This window comes from Gallus gallus, chromosome 6, assembly GCF_016699485.2.
Source record: "Gallus gallus isolate bGalGal1 chromosome 6, bGalGal1.mat.broiler.GRCg7b, whole genome shotgun sequence".
In the NCBI taxonomy this organism is placed as follows: domain Eukaryota; kingdom Metazoa; phylum Chordata; class Aves; order Galliformes; family Phasianidae; genus Gallus; species Gallus gallus.
Genome location: NC_052537.1, coordinates 20,322,110 through 20,334,752, shown reverse-complemented (window position 1 = coordinate 20,334,752; position 12,643 = coordinate 20,322,110). Strand labels below are relative to the sequence as shown.

The 12,643-nt window shown below is 38.0% G+C and overlaps 1 long non-coding RNA gene across 2 annotated transcripts in view; it reads right to left on the bottom strand.

Annotated features, from left to right (window-relative positions):
* Positions 1–12,643, bottom strand: part of LOC112532657 — a 124,307-nt gene that overhangs the window by 42,423 nt on the left and 69,241 nt on the right. The window contains exons 2-3 of one of the 2 annotated variants that reach the window (XR_003075791.3): positions 2,613–2,772; positions 2,106–2,201 (exon numbers count right to left, since the gene is read on the bottom strand). The exons of the other annotated variant lie outside the window; for it this stretch is intronic. This is a non-coding gene — a long non-coding RNA (uncharacterized LOC112532657). The remainder of the gene's footprint in view (positions 1–2,105; positions 2,202–2,612; positions 2,773–12,643) is intronic. 2 annotated transcript variants of the gene reach the window in all.

The window sequence follows — 12,643 nt, the reverse complement described above, 5'->3', positions numbered from 1 at the left end:
AATAGGTTTGTTATGAAGATGCTCATGATGGCTATATGGGTGCTATAGTTTATACCTGAAGTACCACATGGCTGATCAACGGGTAAAGCAAATGGGGCTTGAAGTTAAAGTGTGTGTACAGAAGAGTATGATATGCAATGGAAGCAAGGAAACAAATGCAAACTGAAAAGTCAGCAGGCACTAAGAGAAGAATATTACCAAAAAAAAAAAATTCATTCATGTTGTGAAACCGGGATGGCAGAATTAATGATGCAAAAGGTGTAAAGATTGATGCAGAGTGTCAGGAACCTGGAGATTTAGAGACCAGACAAGAGCTAAAATAAAATGTCAGCCTTTCCCAAAGTGAAGACAGCGGACTTGCCAGTGAGTCTCCCACATTTATTCAGGACTACTGAACGTTTCTGAGTATTGGGCCTCAAATAAACCTACCTGAATATTACGCCTTATTTACCATATCAAACACTGTAAAGTTTGACACCGTTATAATACCACCTGCCAGAAAATCTAGAGAACAACAGAACTCACTGTATTTTCACCAATGCTCCTGTCAGGCTCAACCAAGAGAGGCAATCTGATGAGATCCTACTCTCTAGAGGGTCAGGCATACAGCACTTTGAAAAAGTGCAGAAATGTGGTGTGGCAGCACTCCACTCTAGAGACAACCTGGTTCTGGGAACATTCTGAGTGCATTTATAGTTCTACTTGCTAATCACCTGAGGAGCATTTACATATGTGTGTGAGCACATCTGTGTATGATATACAAAAAGATGTATACCGATGATATATGTCATACACTCACACTCGTATTTAAGAGGGAGACAAAGAACACAGTTATGCTTCAGTAAACTATTGTTACGTATGTTTAATTCCCTCATTAGTGAACAAAGCTTATAGGCATGTATTTAATCATGTATCATTTTTACTGCAATCAATAAGTATAAGCAGAGCTCAAGTAGTTTGATGTAACAAAACCCCATTAGATAAAATATAGAAAAGTGAGGAAAATTCATACGGCTGTATCTAAGACAACTTCTTTTTGTCTACCATTTTCTTTGAGCATCTTATTTCAAAGGTATAAGTGCATACAAAAACATCTGTGTGAGACCATAACAGTGGAACTTTCTCTGCATTAACACAGCTGAAAACAACTAGGAAGCTATTTCTGGTCCAAGAAGCACTTCTGGTACCCAGAATGTCTAGAACAGAGCTATAGATGGGAGTCAGGGTAAAAAGACAACTATCTTCGACTCTAGGCCAATTGATATTCAGGAAGCAACTTTTAAAAAGGTTTCCTATATATAAGTTTGTGGGTTTTTGTTCGTTCATTTGTTTGGGTAGAGTATATTTCTCTGTTTTGTTTTTCATTATGTTAGGTAACTCTAGCAAATGTTCCTTCTGCACTTTAATCTTTTTTCTGTTCAACTTACTATGCAACAATCTTGTACATACTTTAACAACCAATTGTATGCAAAAAAAAAGAAAGAAAAAATAGAAAGAAAAAGTGAACTCTGTCACGTAGCTGAGTTCTAAGAGAATGATTATGATAAAGGTCTAAAACATTTCATGGAAATCAGAGAGTAATGGCTGCAGAAACAAGAATACACAAAAGAAATCATAAAAGAAAGAAGACTGATCATTTATCAGAAGTAGGATGCAATTTACAGTTAAATGCAGATATATTCTGTGACTCATTTCCCTTTGGTTTGAAAGGATGCCACTCTCTGCATGCGGTTAAAACCCCTCAGAAAACATAAAATACAAAAAGTTTAAGAGTCTTTGACCATAGGCTTTTCCACATTTCAAAAGCTGAGTATCTCTGTATTAAAGATTAAAGTAAAAAGCATATAAAAGTAGTAACAGCATTCCTAAAAGACAACACTGCTAGAGGAGTTCACAAAGACAGATGAAGACATTAAGAAAGAATTTTAGATGCCATCTTATTATAAAAAAAATCTCCTCCTTCTCTCCATCCTGACACATTCAGCTGACTTGCAGAGTTGGTCCCCCATCTCAAAGACACCAGGATAGCCCAGGTCTTCCATTTGTTTTCAGCAAGAGTGAACACCATCCAGGTACTTTCCCAGACAGTTTCTCTTACATGCCACCCAAATTTAAACTTTCTTCTCCAGAAGAGAAAATCACCTCTAAACCATCATGTGGTTTTAAATCAGCTCCAGGATTCTTGTGACCCAACTGCACCACTACGGATGAGAAAAAAGTCTGCTGTCACAAATCTTTGATTATAATTGTTCTGAATTTCTAAATTACTCTCCGCTTAATTAAAAACTTCAACTATTCCTCTGCACTTCAAGACTTTTTCCAGATTTTGCTGTTTTTTATCCTTAGATATCTCAAATGACTTCACTAATCTTTCTGCCATCCCATCTATACCTGGAAGGCATATTATGCTTACGCTGCAGCAATTTCATCTTTTAAAACCTCGAGTCTAGTCACATTTTTCCTCTATTTAAAACCATGACCCTGGAACAACTTTCCCTGATCTTCCACACTCCATTTCCTCCTAGTAAAATGGCTGGTTGCCATTTTACAAGTCTTCTCTTCGCCCATTATATCCTTTTAGCATTTAACCCATCCAAGCAGTAATTGAGTACCTTATGACAGAATAATTTGTCTTTCTTGACCATCCATCAGCTCCACTTTCAGGCTTCTCTCATAGGTGAAGTTTCTGAATTTTTCTCCTGATGGGTTTCTGCTCATGAAGAGCTGCATCAAAAGCATCCAGACAGTGTCACATTTAGTTCACCTACACACCTTTTGGAAATGAGAAACATAATTCACTACTTAACTAGAGAATGAGGTTGTTACAGTGATCTACTATGGGAATGCAAAGAGCACCTTAGAGCATAACCAGAAAGAATTCTCAGTGAAAGCACTGTTTTATTTTCTTGACTTCTGAGCATTATATTTCACCCACTGTAGACCAGTTCTGTTGGGAAAGCCTCATGTATTCAAGAAACTGTGCATGTTCCCAGAAATATAGTGATGTTCCTCCTGTAACTAATTTGTACTCAACATTTGTAGGAAAATAAATGATGATATACAGGATTCTTTTCATTAGGAATACAATGGATAAAACTATAGTCAGTACTATACTATAAACACATCTAATTCTGTAAAAATGAGTGATTAGTATTTCTGGCCAGACAGTTGGCTGCTCCCAGTATTTGTAGGAGCAGTACCACACTGTTCATACCTTAGAGTTTTTTCTCATCCTGCATAACCCCAAATCAGGAGGATCTGAGTTAACAACAGCCTTACATGAACTAATGGGCCTCACAACGATAAAGCAGCCAGGGGGCAGAATGGGCAGCTGCCTTCTGTGCAAGCAGCTGGGATTCATTAGGGGGCACAGGTCTTACTTTATAATCTCCATAGAAGAAAACACTCAGCATTGTATAGAAAGCTAAGGAGAAATAAACATCACTATTCCACCTGCCATTAGAAATGTAACCATCACTTCGATGTGTGCATTGCCCAAAAATGCATATAAATGCAACCATGGCTGCTGGTGTCTGAGGAGACACATTAGCATTCTCTAATAGGAAGCATTGCTAACTGAAGAAGCTACTTTAATGTTTATCTCCTCTCATTGTTGTTCAGCTCAGTGCATAGTTACCTTCCACAGCAGGCTTTAAGTTCCTTTTTCCAACATTTGATTAGAACACACATTTGAAATACAGTTTAGACACAGAGATAAAGTTGCACAGAATAAAAATTTTTATCAGGCTTACTAAAACTTAATTCTTGCTTGCAATTCTCCTGCAGTGTACTGGAGATTTATGCTGACAGGACAGTTTTGATTGACAGTACCAGAATAGCAACAAATTGGAAAAATATGGCATGCTTGCAATAGAAGTGATGCTGAAGGGACATAAAGGTGTCTTGGTCTCAGTTGGGACAGAGCTGATTTTTCTTTCATAGCATTTGGTATGATGCTATATTTTAGCTTTAGGAGAAAAACACTGCTGATAGCACACCAATGTTTCAGTTGTTGCTGAGCAGCAGTGCACAGAGCCAAGGCCATTTCAGTTTCTCGTACTGTCCTGCCGGTGAGAGGGTTGAAGGGGCACAAGGAGTTGGGAGGGGACAAAACCAGGACAACTGGCCTAAATTATCCAAAGAGGTATTCCATACCATATGACAGTGGAAAAACCTGAAAAACAGTGGAGAATTGGCTGGGTGGGCAGCCACTATGTGAGAACTGGCTGGGCTGATATCAGTCAGTGGGTGGTGAGCAATTGCTTGTGCATCACTAGCTTTGTATATGTATGTATATGTAATCTTCATTACTATGATCCTTTTTTCCTCTTCCTCTGTCATAGTAAAAGTAGTTTTTATTTCAACCCATGGGTTCTACTGGTTTGTTTTTTTCTCCAATTCTCTCCCCCATCCCACTGGGAGAGGGAGAGTGAGCAAACTCCTGTGGGGTGCTGAGCTGCTGCTGGGTTAAACCACAACAAAAAGTTGTGGATTTGTCTTTAAACAGTCCAAAAAATATTTAAAACAAATTCATAGGAGGAGAAATAGGAAAGAGTGCTCATCTCCATGACAAATAGCCCATCCTGACAGCGGCAGTCAAGCCGCTATATCTCCCTTCCACCAAGAAAAGTCAGTGATAGCTTCTTTTTCACCCTATGGAACTCATTTTAATTATTTCATGAGCTCCCAAGGTGCAGGAAGTGACACCAGCACATCACTAACCACCTCCGGCTCTGGACAAAGCACAGCAGACATCCCAGTGGTAAGTGCTCTTCCTGTTCCCCACCACAGATTGCTTTAGAACCTCAGTATCTCCTTTCAATGCGTGTATGGTTAATTGTTAAGTTTTGATAAATGTCTTCTGCTTCCGTTACCAGGACTAACAGCTCTATCAGAATAGGCTTGCCCACTGGACCATGAAATTCCCTGAAAAGCCCCTTACCACGGAGCCCACTGCACCTACAACAAAAGCAGAAAAATGGCATTTCATATGTAATCCATATGTGGCACATCTAAAATGAATCCAGCAACAAATAAGTACAGATGAAAAGAGTCAAACTGTTGCTTTCTGATGCTGACACAGCTTTCAGGAGAATACCAGGTTTCTTTTAAGACTGTCCTCGTTCTTTTGATTGGAATGCACTTTCAGGCACAATCTGGACCTTGTGTAGAGTGCTTACCGTAAGTAAACTCTTGTCTTTCAGGGCAGAAAATATTGCTGGCTTCTGCCTGATAAAGCTACGCTATTAAGGCTGCAAGTATGTAGCGTGCTACAGGTTTGGTGCTGCAAATAGGGGAACACTTCTCAACTCATCTTTTTTTCCAGTACAGGTAAAACAACCAGGCAATTAGAGACACAATGAATGCTGGTTCTGTCCTACTCAGCTCAGCCAAATTTTAAGTAGTTGGAAAAGCTGGTGGCAGGGAATTGTCTGGCTGTCCTCTACTGTAGATCTATGTAGACAGTTGGAAATAAATGTTAAGAATTTCTCAGGTACTCACCTCAGACTTTGACAAAATGCTTAGAATGTGTATTTGTTTCATGTATTAAAGCTACACTGCAAAGCTAGGATGAAACATGTAAAGAAACCCAGCTAGAAAAAAAAAGTTGCGAAATAATTATACTCTTGGAAAATATCTGCAAAAAATAGAGAGAGTGACTCATGGGAGAAGTTATAAAGTCAAGAGTAATTAACTTCGCACTTATTGCTTATTCCATATGAGAAAAAAGTGCAGATCAGAGATAAAAGAAAAGAAAAACAATCACATGCTTTACAAAGCAACAACAAACGCAAAGATTTTCTCTTTATACCTTTTCCCAGCAGCTCTTTCTGAACGAAGGCCAAACACCCTGATGCCCTAAGATCCCCTCAGCACAGCAGAAGGCAGACAGGAAGGCAGAAGCACATGATTTGCAAGCACATCTCCCAGCCAGGTCAGTGCAAAACCAGCAGCCTCTCCATCAACCATAGAAACACAAGCTCTTCTCCATGCATCACCAAACTCCTTTCCATAATCTAAACACAAGGACACATGATACGTGCAAAGTTTGATAGGAAGGAGTAAGAGCTGTCTTCTGCTGTTGTCCATGATTCTTTAAGATCGTTTCTGCTTCTTCAAACTTTCGAATTCAGAAATGCAGTTATGCCTCCTGAATAACATAATCGGCTGCTTTTGCTCTTCTCTAAAGAGCATGCCAAGCTCTTTCTGCTTCTATGCACGTGGTCAGAGAAACAAGACGTGTCCTGGGAATTCCTAGTTAAGCATTTATCATCTACATGGGACACAGAAGAACTCATGCCATGAGAAAGGTAAAATTCAACCCTCAGCACACTTCATATACAGAATCAGAGGAGCCTTCCGTGTGTACAAGCACTTGTGAAAATGGCTAAAAAAAATATGGTAAAAGAAACATTCAGCACTACACAGAGCTCTCCTCTCACTGAATGTGCCCTGAATGTGACATAAGAACCCACAACAGAGGAGCTGCTGTTGGTTTCTCTTCTGCTTCTCCAGAGCACAGAGTATGAAAGGTGGCTGCTTAAGGGAGGCTGCCATCAGCTCTTGCCCCGCTGTGTGTTAATCGGGGAATGCTGAACCTGAGAGGAACCAAGTCTTTTAAACTTCATTTCACCCCTGTTTTGGGGAAATTCAGCAAGTGTAGTCCTTCTGAGTATGTGTAAAACTTAATCCTACTACTTGCATAAATATCACTATACAGAATGAATTATTAACAATGGCAATCAAATTTAATAGGACAAGGCTGCAACTGAGCAATTTGTTTTACTTTTGCATTTCTGAGTTGTACTCAGTTATAAAATGGAATCTTCTATACGACCCACAGGTATTGTATATACATATCATGATCCCCATCTAATTTGGGCATGCAATTTACACACAGTGAGCCACCCATCTTACAGAACATTGGTCTTTGCAAAAAGATTGGTTTTAACACTGCCTATAGATCACCGATCTCTCAAAGCAGAGCTCATTTTGAGCATTCAGAGTGACCTATGCTTTTATATTATATATACTTCAGCAGTAAGCAGCTATGTTCATTTTTTATACTCTGCAAAAGAAAATTATCCTAACAAAATGACCCATTTTACTGTATTTTATTATCTGGGACTTATTCCAAGTGAATAAATGGAGCTTCATTAAATTATCATTCTGCAATTAGTCTGACTTTGTAAAGATTTCTGCCTGAGTCATCCCTGGAGTGCTTTGCCTACGTGATAGTACTTCAGCTCGAGCCCCAGGACAAACAAAAGTGACACGCATTATCAAGATAAAATATTAATGGAAAAAAAAATGAGAATTAGAAGCTTCAAGAATATTTGGGCAACAAACTTAAAGCATGTTTAATAAAGTCTCCCTACTTTTGCAGAATGCAAACACAGACTATGCAGTGAATCCTAGTAGAAGATCCTATCCTTAATGGTTGCACAGGAGATTATCAGGCAAGTTACTTGGAAGAAGAACTAATCATTTAAACAAATAATAATTAAAAAAAACAGATATTCTGTTCAAAATACATGAGCACTTGTTAGATCAGCATTGGAAAGATACAGTTATTCAGTAAAGGTCCAGCAAAACAAAGCTCTACCAACTTTGCAGCACCCCAAAATGTCTCCAAAGGCATCCTTGAGCAAATAGGAGGAATGTTGATAAACATCAGTCCAAAAAAGACAGAAATTCCCACACAAGACAATTAAAGGAACTTATTTAAAGGCTGACCTGTGAAATTTAAGAAAGTAACATTGAAAAGAAAAAAACAACAAACTTTCAAGGTAAATGTTTTCAGAAACAATCATCAAACAGTCGGTAATAAAGTAACTACATGGGTTTACGAGACTGCAAAATGAAAAACCACGAGTAAAAACAAAGGGTTCAGACATCAGAAGTATCTTTCTTTACTACTGTTATAACTTACTAGAAGCTCATTTCCAGTTTAAGTCTGTCTCCATAAACAACAAAATACACTTGAGAGGAATTTAAATTGCCTTAATGCTGAACAACTTTCAGTGTGTGAGGAGTTTCAACCTGTTCATCTTACTCCATTGAACTGTTTTCCTGTTCTAGAAATGTAGATATATTGAACCAGAAAAAGATTGCACTCATGAACCTACTGGTTAGAGTGTTCACTTCTGGTTTCTTTTATAGGATGATTCACCTGATTTCTAAAGAATATTCAGAGAAGAAACTTGAACCACAGACTGTTCTCTCCTAGATAAATACACTAACTGCTCATCTATAAAATCATGACCTGACTTGACTGTACTCCCAGGGCACTGAATTATTTTCTGAATAGCAGAGTGAGGAAGGGAAGTGCTCCCACCCTTACTATGGTACGTGGCCTGGTATGTTAGCATGATCTCCATGTAGGTAGAAAGACGGGAGTTTAATTCTTCTAGATTTATTTAAAACATAACTTCTTTTTTCCTACACCTAATGTGTTCTAAATGCCACATTAATGGATTTTACAATAAGGAGATAGGAAGGGAGATGCTATTCCCAAACTACTTTGAGGGTAGCCCAGTTCTGCGTATGACCATTAAGGCATTTTCTGAGAAGGGCAGAGAAGGAGATTTGAAGAAGCTAAAAGCCACTTAAAATACTATCTTAAAATACTTAAAATACACATACTATCCACTTAAAACATTTCAGAAATCAAGTAAAAATGTCAATGGCTGGCAATAAAATTCGACTCAGGAAGCAGAGAGGGATGTTATAGGTCACTGTTGTTGATGGATCAGAACAGTGTGCTAGAAAAGTTTCACTCAGAGAAGCTCTGGGGTGTTAAAAAGTAACTCACTGACAACTCAGGTCAGATTTCCATGAAACAGAACGTCCTCTACAAAATATTAAACTGACAAATAAAAAATGATGTATTGGTTTTCCCTAATATTCAGAAATTCACTTTCTAAAATACTAAGTGAACAGATGAGATAAAGCTGCACTTGAGAGTCAGCAAAGACAGTGGGATGCTTTAACAAACAACCCCTGTAAACGTGAACTCTGCTAAGTGGAAAGGCTCATATTTCAGAGCTCAGACACAGGGCATTATTTTTCTCCTTTCATTAGCCATACAGAATATTCCTGTCAATCCTGCACTCCTCAGGAGGGACTGATGGATCTGGCCCCGACATTTTTCTCATTTCTTTTGTTCAGCTTTCTTGTTACAAGCTCTGCAGTTGGGAGCTGAAGACAGTAATCAAGCCAGTGAGCTCAGTCACAGGGCAATGCTAGCTGTGATTTCATTCCTGCAGAGATTTCAGTGAACACTGACAATCAGATGTTCTTGTGGGCAGGAGCAAAAGAGGAAACCATAAACATATGTAAGAAATGGCAAAAATATTATTTTAAGCTGACTTTAAAGAACTAAAAGAATAGGCTCAAGCAGTCATTCCAGCTGGGAGACAACTGCAGAGATGCTGACCTGTAACATTACAGATCATCAACACCCACGTCTCATTCTAAATCACACAACTCTTTGTGTTTTCTATGATTTTCTCTGTTTTTCAAACTTGTCCAAACTCAAACGTTCTGCTAGTTTCCTTATGTTAGCCCCCAGACAATTCCAGTTAGTGAGTGATCTTTTCTACCATACCTTCAGTGAGCAGTCTATGCAGTTTAGCCTCGATTCATTTAACCATCAGATATTCTGGTAAACCGATCTGCTTTTGGTGATTCTAGTTGCTCTAGTGAAAGAAAGGACCAGAGTAAGCCCCCTTAATCTAATGCAAACGTCGGTATCGAGCAATTTCAGATGAATGAGTAAAACAAAGTCTTGCTGCGGCCCTCGAACAAATGGCACAGTTAAGCTAAAGAGATATTCTACATATGAAGAAGGAGAAGGCACACATTCATACAGGCTCACACAAAACCAATCAACCGCCCACAGAGCACAAAGACGACTCTGGCTTTTTCCAGGATGCAAACACTTTAAGAGCCTGTGAATAATCTGAGCCTTAACACAGCTCTTGACAATCAGCCAGGCAAGAACATGTTGAGCAATCTGAACATTTGCCTGTCCGAGAGCCTGAGGTCAACGGGAAGCTTAGTCGTTGTAAACAAACAAACAAACAAACAAAAAACTACAAAAGAAAGCATTAGCCAGGGGTCACTGAGCGTTATCTTTGATATGCAATTCTCAGGTCTTTTTATCTCACAAATAAATATATGCTGACAAATTGAATCACACGGTGAGGAAGTAGATAAAAAAAGAACATTTAAAATTATCATTACAGGATTTTTAAGTAGTAGTGAAGGGCTTGAAAAATCTTTTCCTGAGGTACACTTATTAAAAAAATGTAACAGTTGCATCATTTCTTTCAAGAACTTGAAGCTCTCATTTATTTGAGCAAACACTGGCAGCTATTTTCTCTTCCTGTCCTCTTATTTATAGAAGGTACTGTATCTAAACCCAAAGTTGTTATAAATAATCAGTATCTTCCCAACTCTTCTTTGCGTGATCTTTTATCCATGTCTTAAGTTGACAGTGTTTTTCAGTATGATTTTTCCTTACTGTTATTTTGTCAGTTTTACATAATGGCAGTTACAGCTTATAACAAGGTATTTATGATTCGGATCTTCCAAATGGTTTAAATGATAATTAGAATTTATTCTTTTTAGTGTGTGGAGCAGGTTGTAGTGTTCATTTTACTCTTTGGTTATGTGGCTACTATTAGCAAAGTGGTTGAGGCCAGCAGCCAGAGATTTGCACTCTTCAGCAGTGACATGTAGGAGCAGCAGAATGCTTCTGCTTAGTCAAACCAATGACTGTGTGAAAACTCAGAAGGGTTTCTTCCTAGAAAAGTGAGAAGACAGCTCATGTTCAATTCAGTTCTCCAAACTAGATGTTATATTACTCACATGCTAGCCAATCACTTGGAGAATCAGGTTCTTTCTCCTGTTGCCATCTGCTCTGTGTTTGTTGGGGGTTTTTTTGTTTGTTTATTTGATTTAAAAATCAATGGTTGTCTGCATTTTTACCTTGGTAGTGGCTTTGGAGATATTTTCAGATCTGTTTTGTGTGTGGTTTTTCTTGTTTGTTTATTTTCATAGGACACATGATTTGAAAAAATCATCTCAGAACCTGAAGCACAACAGGCAATCTATAGTCCTCAGATGCTTCTGTTTAATTATGAAAAAACTAAATAGAAAACATTCATGCTAGTACTGCTGTAAGTGCATAGAGCATACAGTTTTTCAGTATGTCTGGTTTCAGACATTAAAATAAGCATACATTCCAAAACTTGACTACTAGTGTCTCAGGTGTAGCCTATCATTCCATAGCCATGATACTGAATATTTAGTACTTGCGAATGCACACATGTTCACCTCTATACCTCTATATCTACGCTACTGAAGAAGCCTTTTCTGCACCTATGATACACTGCATCAAATACTTTCTCTCACTCTTTTTGCAGTCCTGAATGAGGATAGAGCTCCACATCTTTACCAGCCAACCATAAGTTGTCTTGCATCCTTTAAACTCTACTTACAATGCAGGGCAGCTCATTTAGGCTCAAGATAAAAGAGACTTCTAAAATAATACTAAATGTGACAACATCTAACCCTGCATCTGACAAAGTATAATGAGATCAACACAAAACAAGAAGTAGGAAATTTAGAATAAGTGTTCCTACAGAACGTTTCTAAACATTCACCCTAGATATTCCTGTAACAGAAAAGCCCATCTGTTCCACACAAAGCTAATGAAGTCACTTGTCATAATGTATCTTTGCTGCCTTCCTCATTGCCAAAGAAATCCTTCTCAACTGATAAAAAGACATCTATAAAATAACATTGACTTCCATTCTTGGTCAAGTTTAATAAATTACCTTAATAAACGTTTTTAATTTGAGAAATTAAATATTTCATAAATTTCATTATTTTAAAGATCAATAAAAAAAAGAAAGTTAAAATGACTTATCATGATACCCAGGTCATTTTAAAATCAGATTCATTAATGAGGATGGTATCTTTTTTAGTCTAGATGAACAGGATTTATGAGCACTAGGAAATTTTGCAGATTGCCTGTGGGTAGAACTTGGCATCTGTGTAATTATGTGGGATCTCTGAAGGCATTTAAAGGCCAATTGACTGCTTTTAAATCTTCCTTTTAAACTGGTGACAACTATGATATAAAGATGTTGTGGCCAAATGAAAAAACTGTTTCAGCATTGCCAATTCTAGGCCAACCATTCATGACTCTTGAAAGTTCATACTTAGTTATATCATAGAGAGCATATATTAAAAACTAATCACAAAATTGATGTTGGAAAAGACCAATTAGCTAATTTTAACAGAAATGAACACATTCTAGAGCCAGTGGAGAAAAAACTGAATCACTGAATGCATTAATTATAGGAAATAAATCACAGTACTTGCCTCGCTTCAGGAATCAGATCCAGGAAAAGCAATTTTTCCTGGCCTGCTCTTCACAAATCTCTATATGAGTGCCTGCCTGCCAGTGTTAGCATTCTGACTATCTATCAGAAGGAAATTATCTGCATGCTACTGTCAATCTGCTCGTAACTGCAGTCAATTTTACTATTACAGCACATGCACTCAGTACCCAAATAGACTGCCTATTGTCTTTTGAAATGTAGAAGAATCTGTCGCTTTCCTTCTTCAA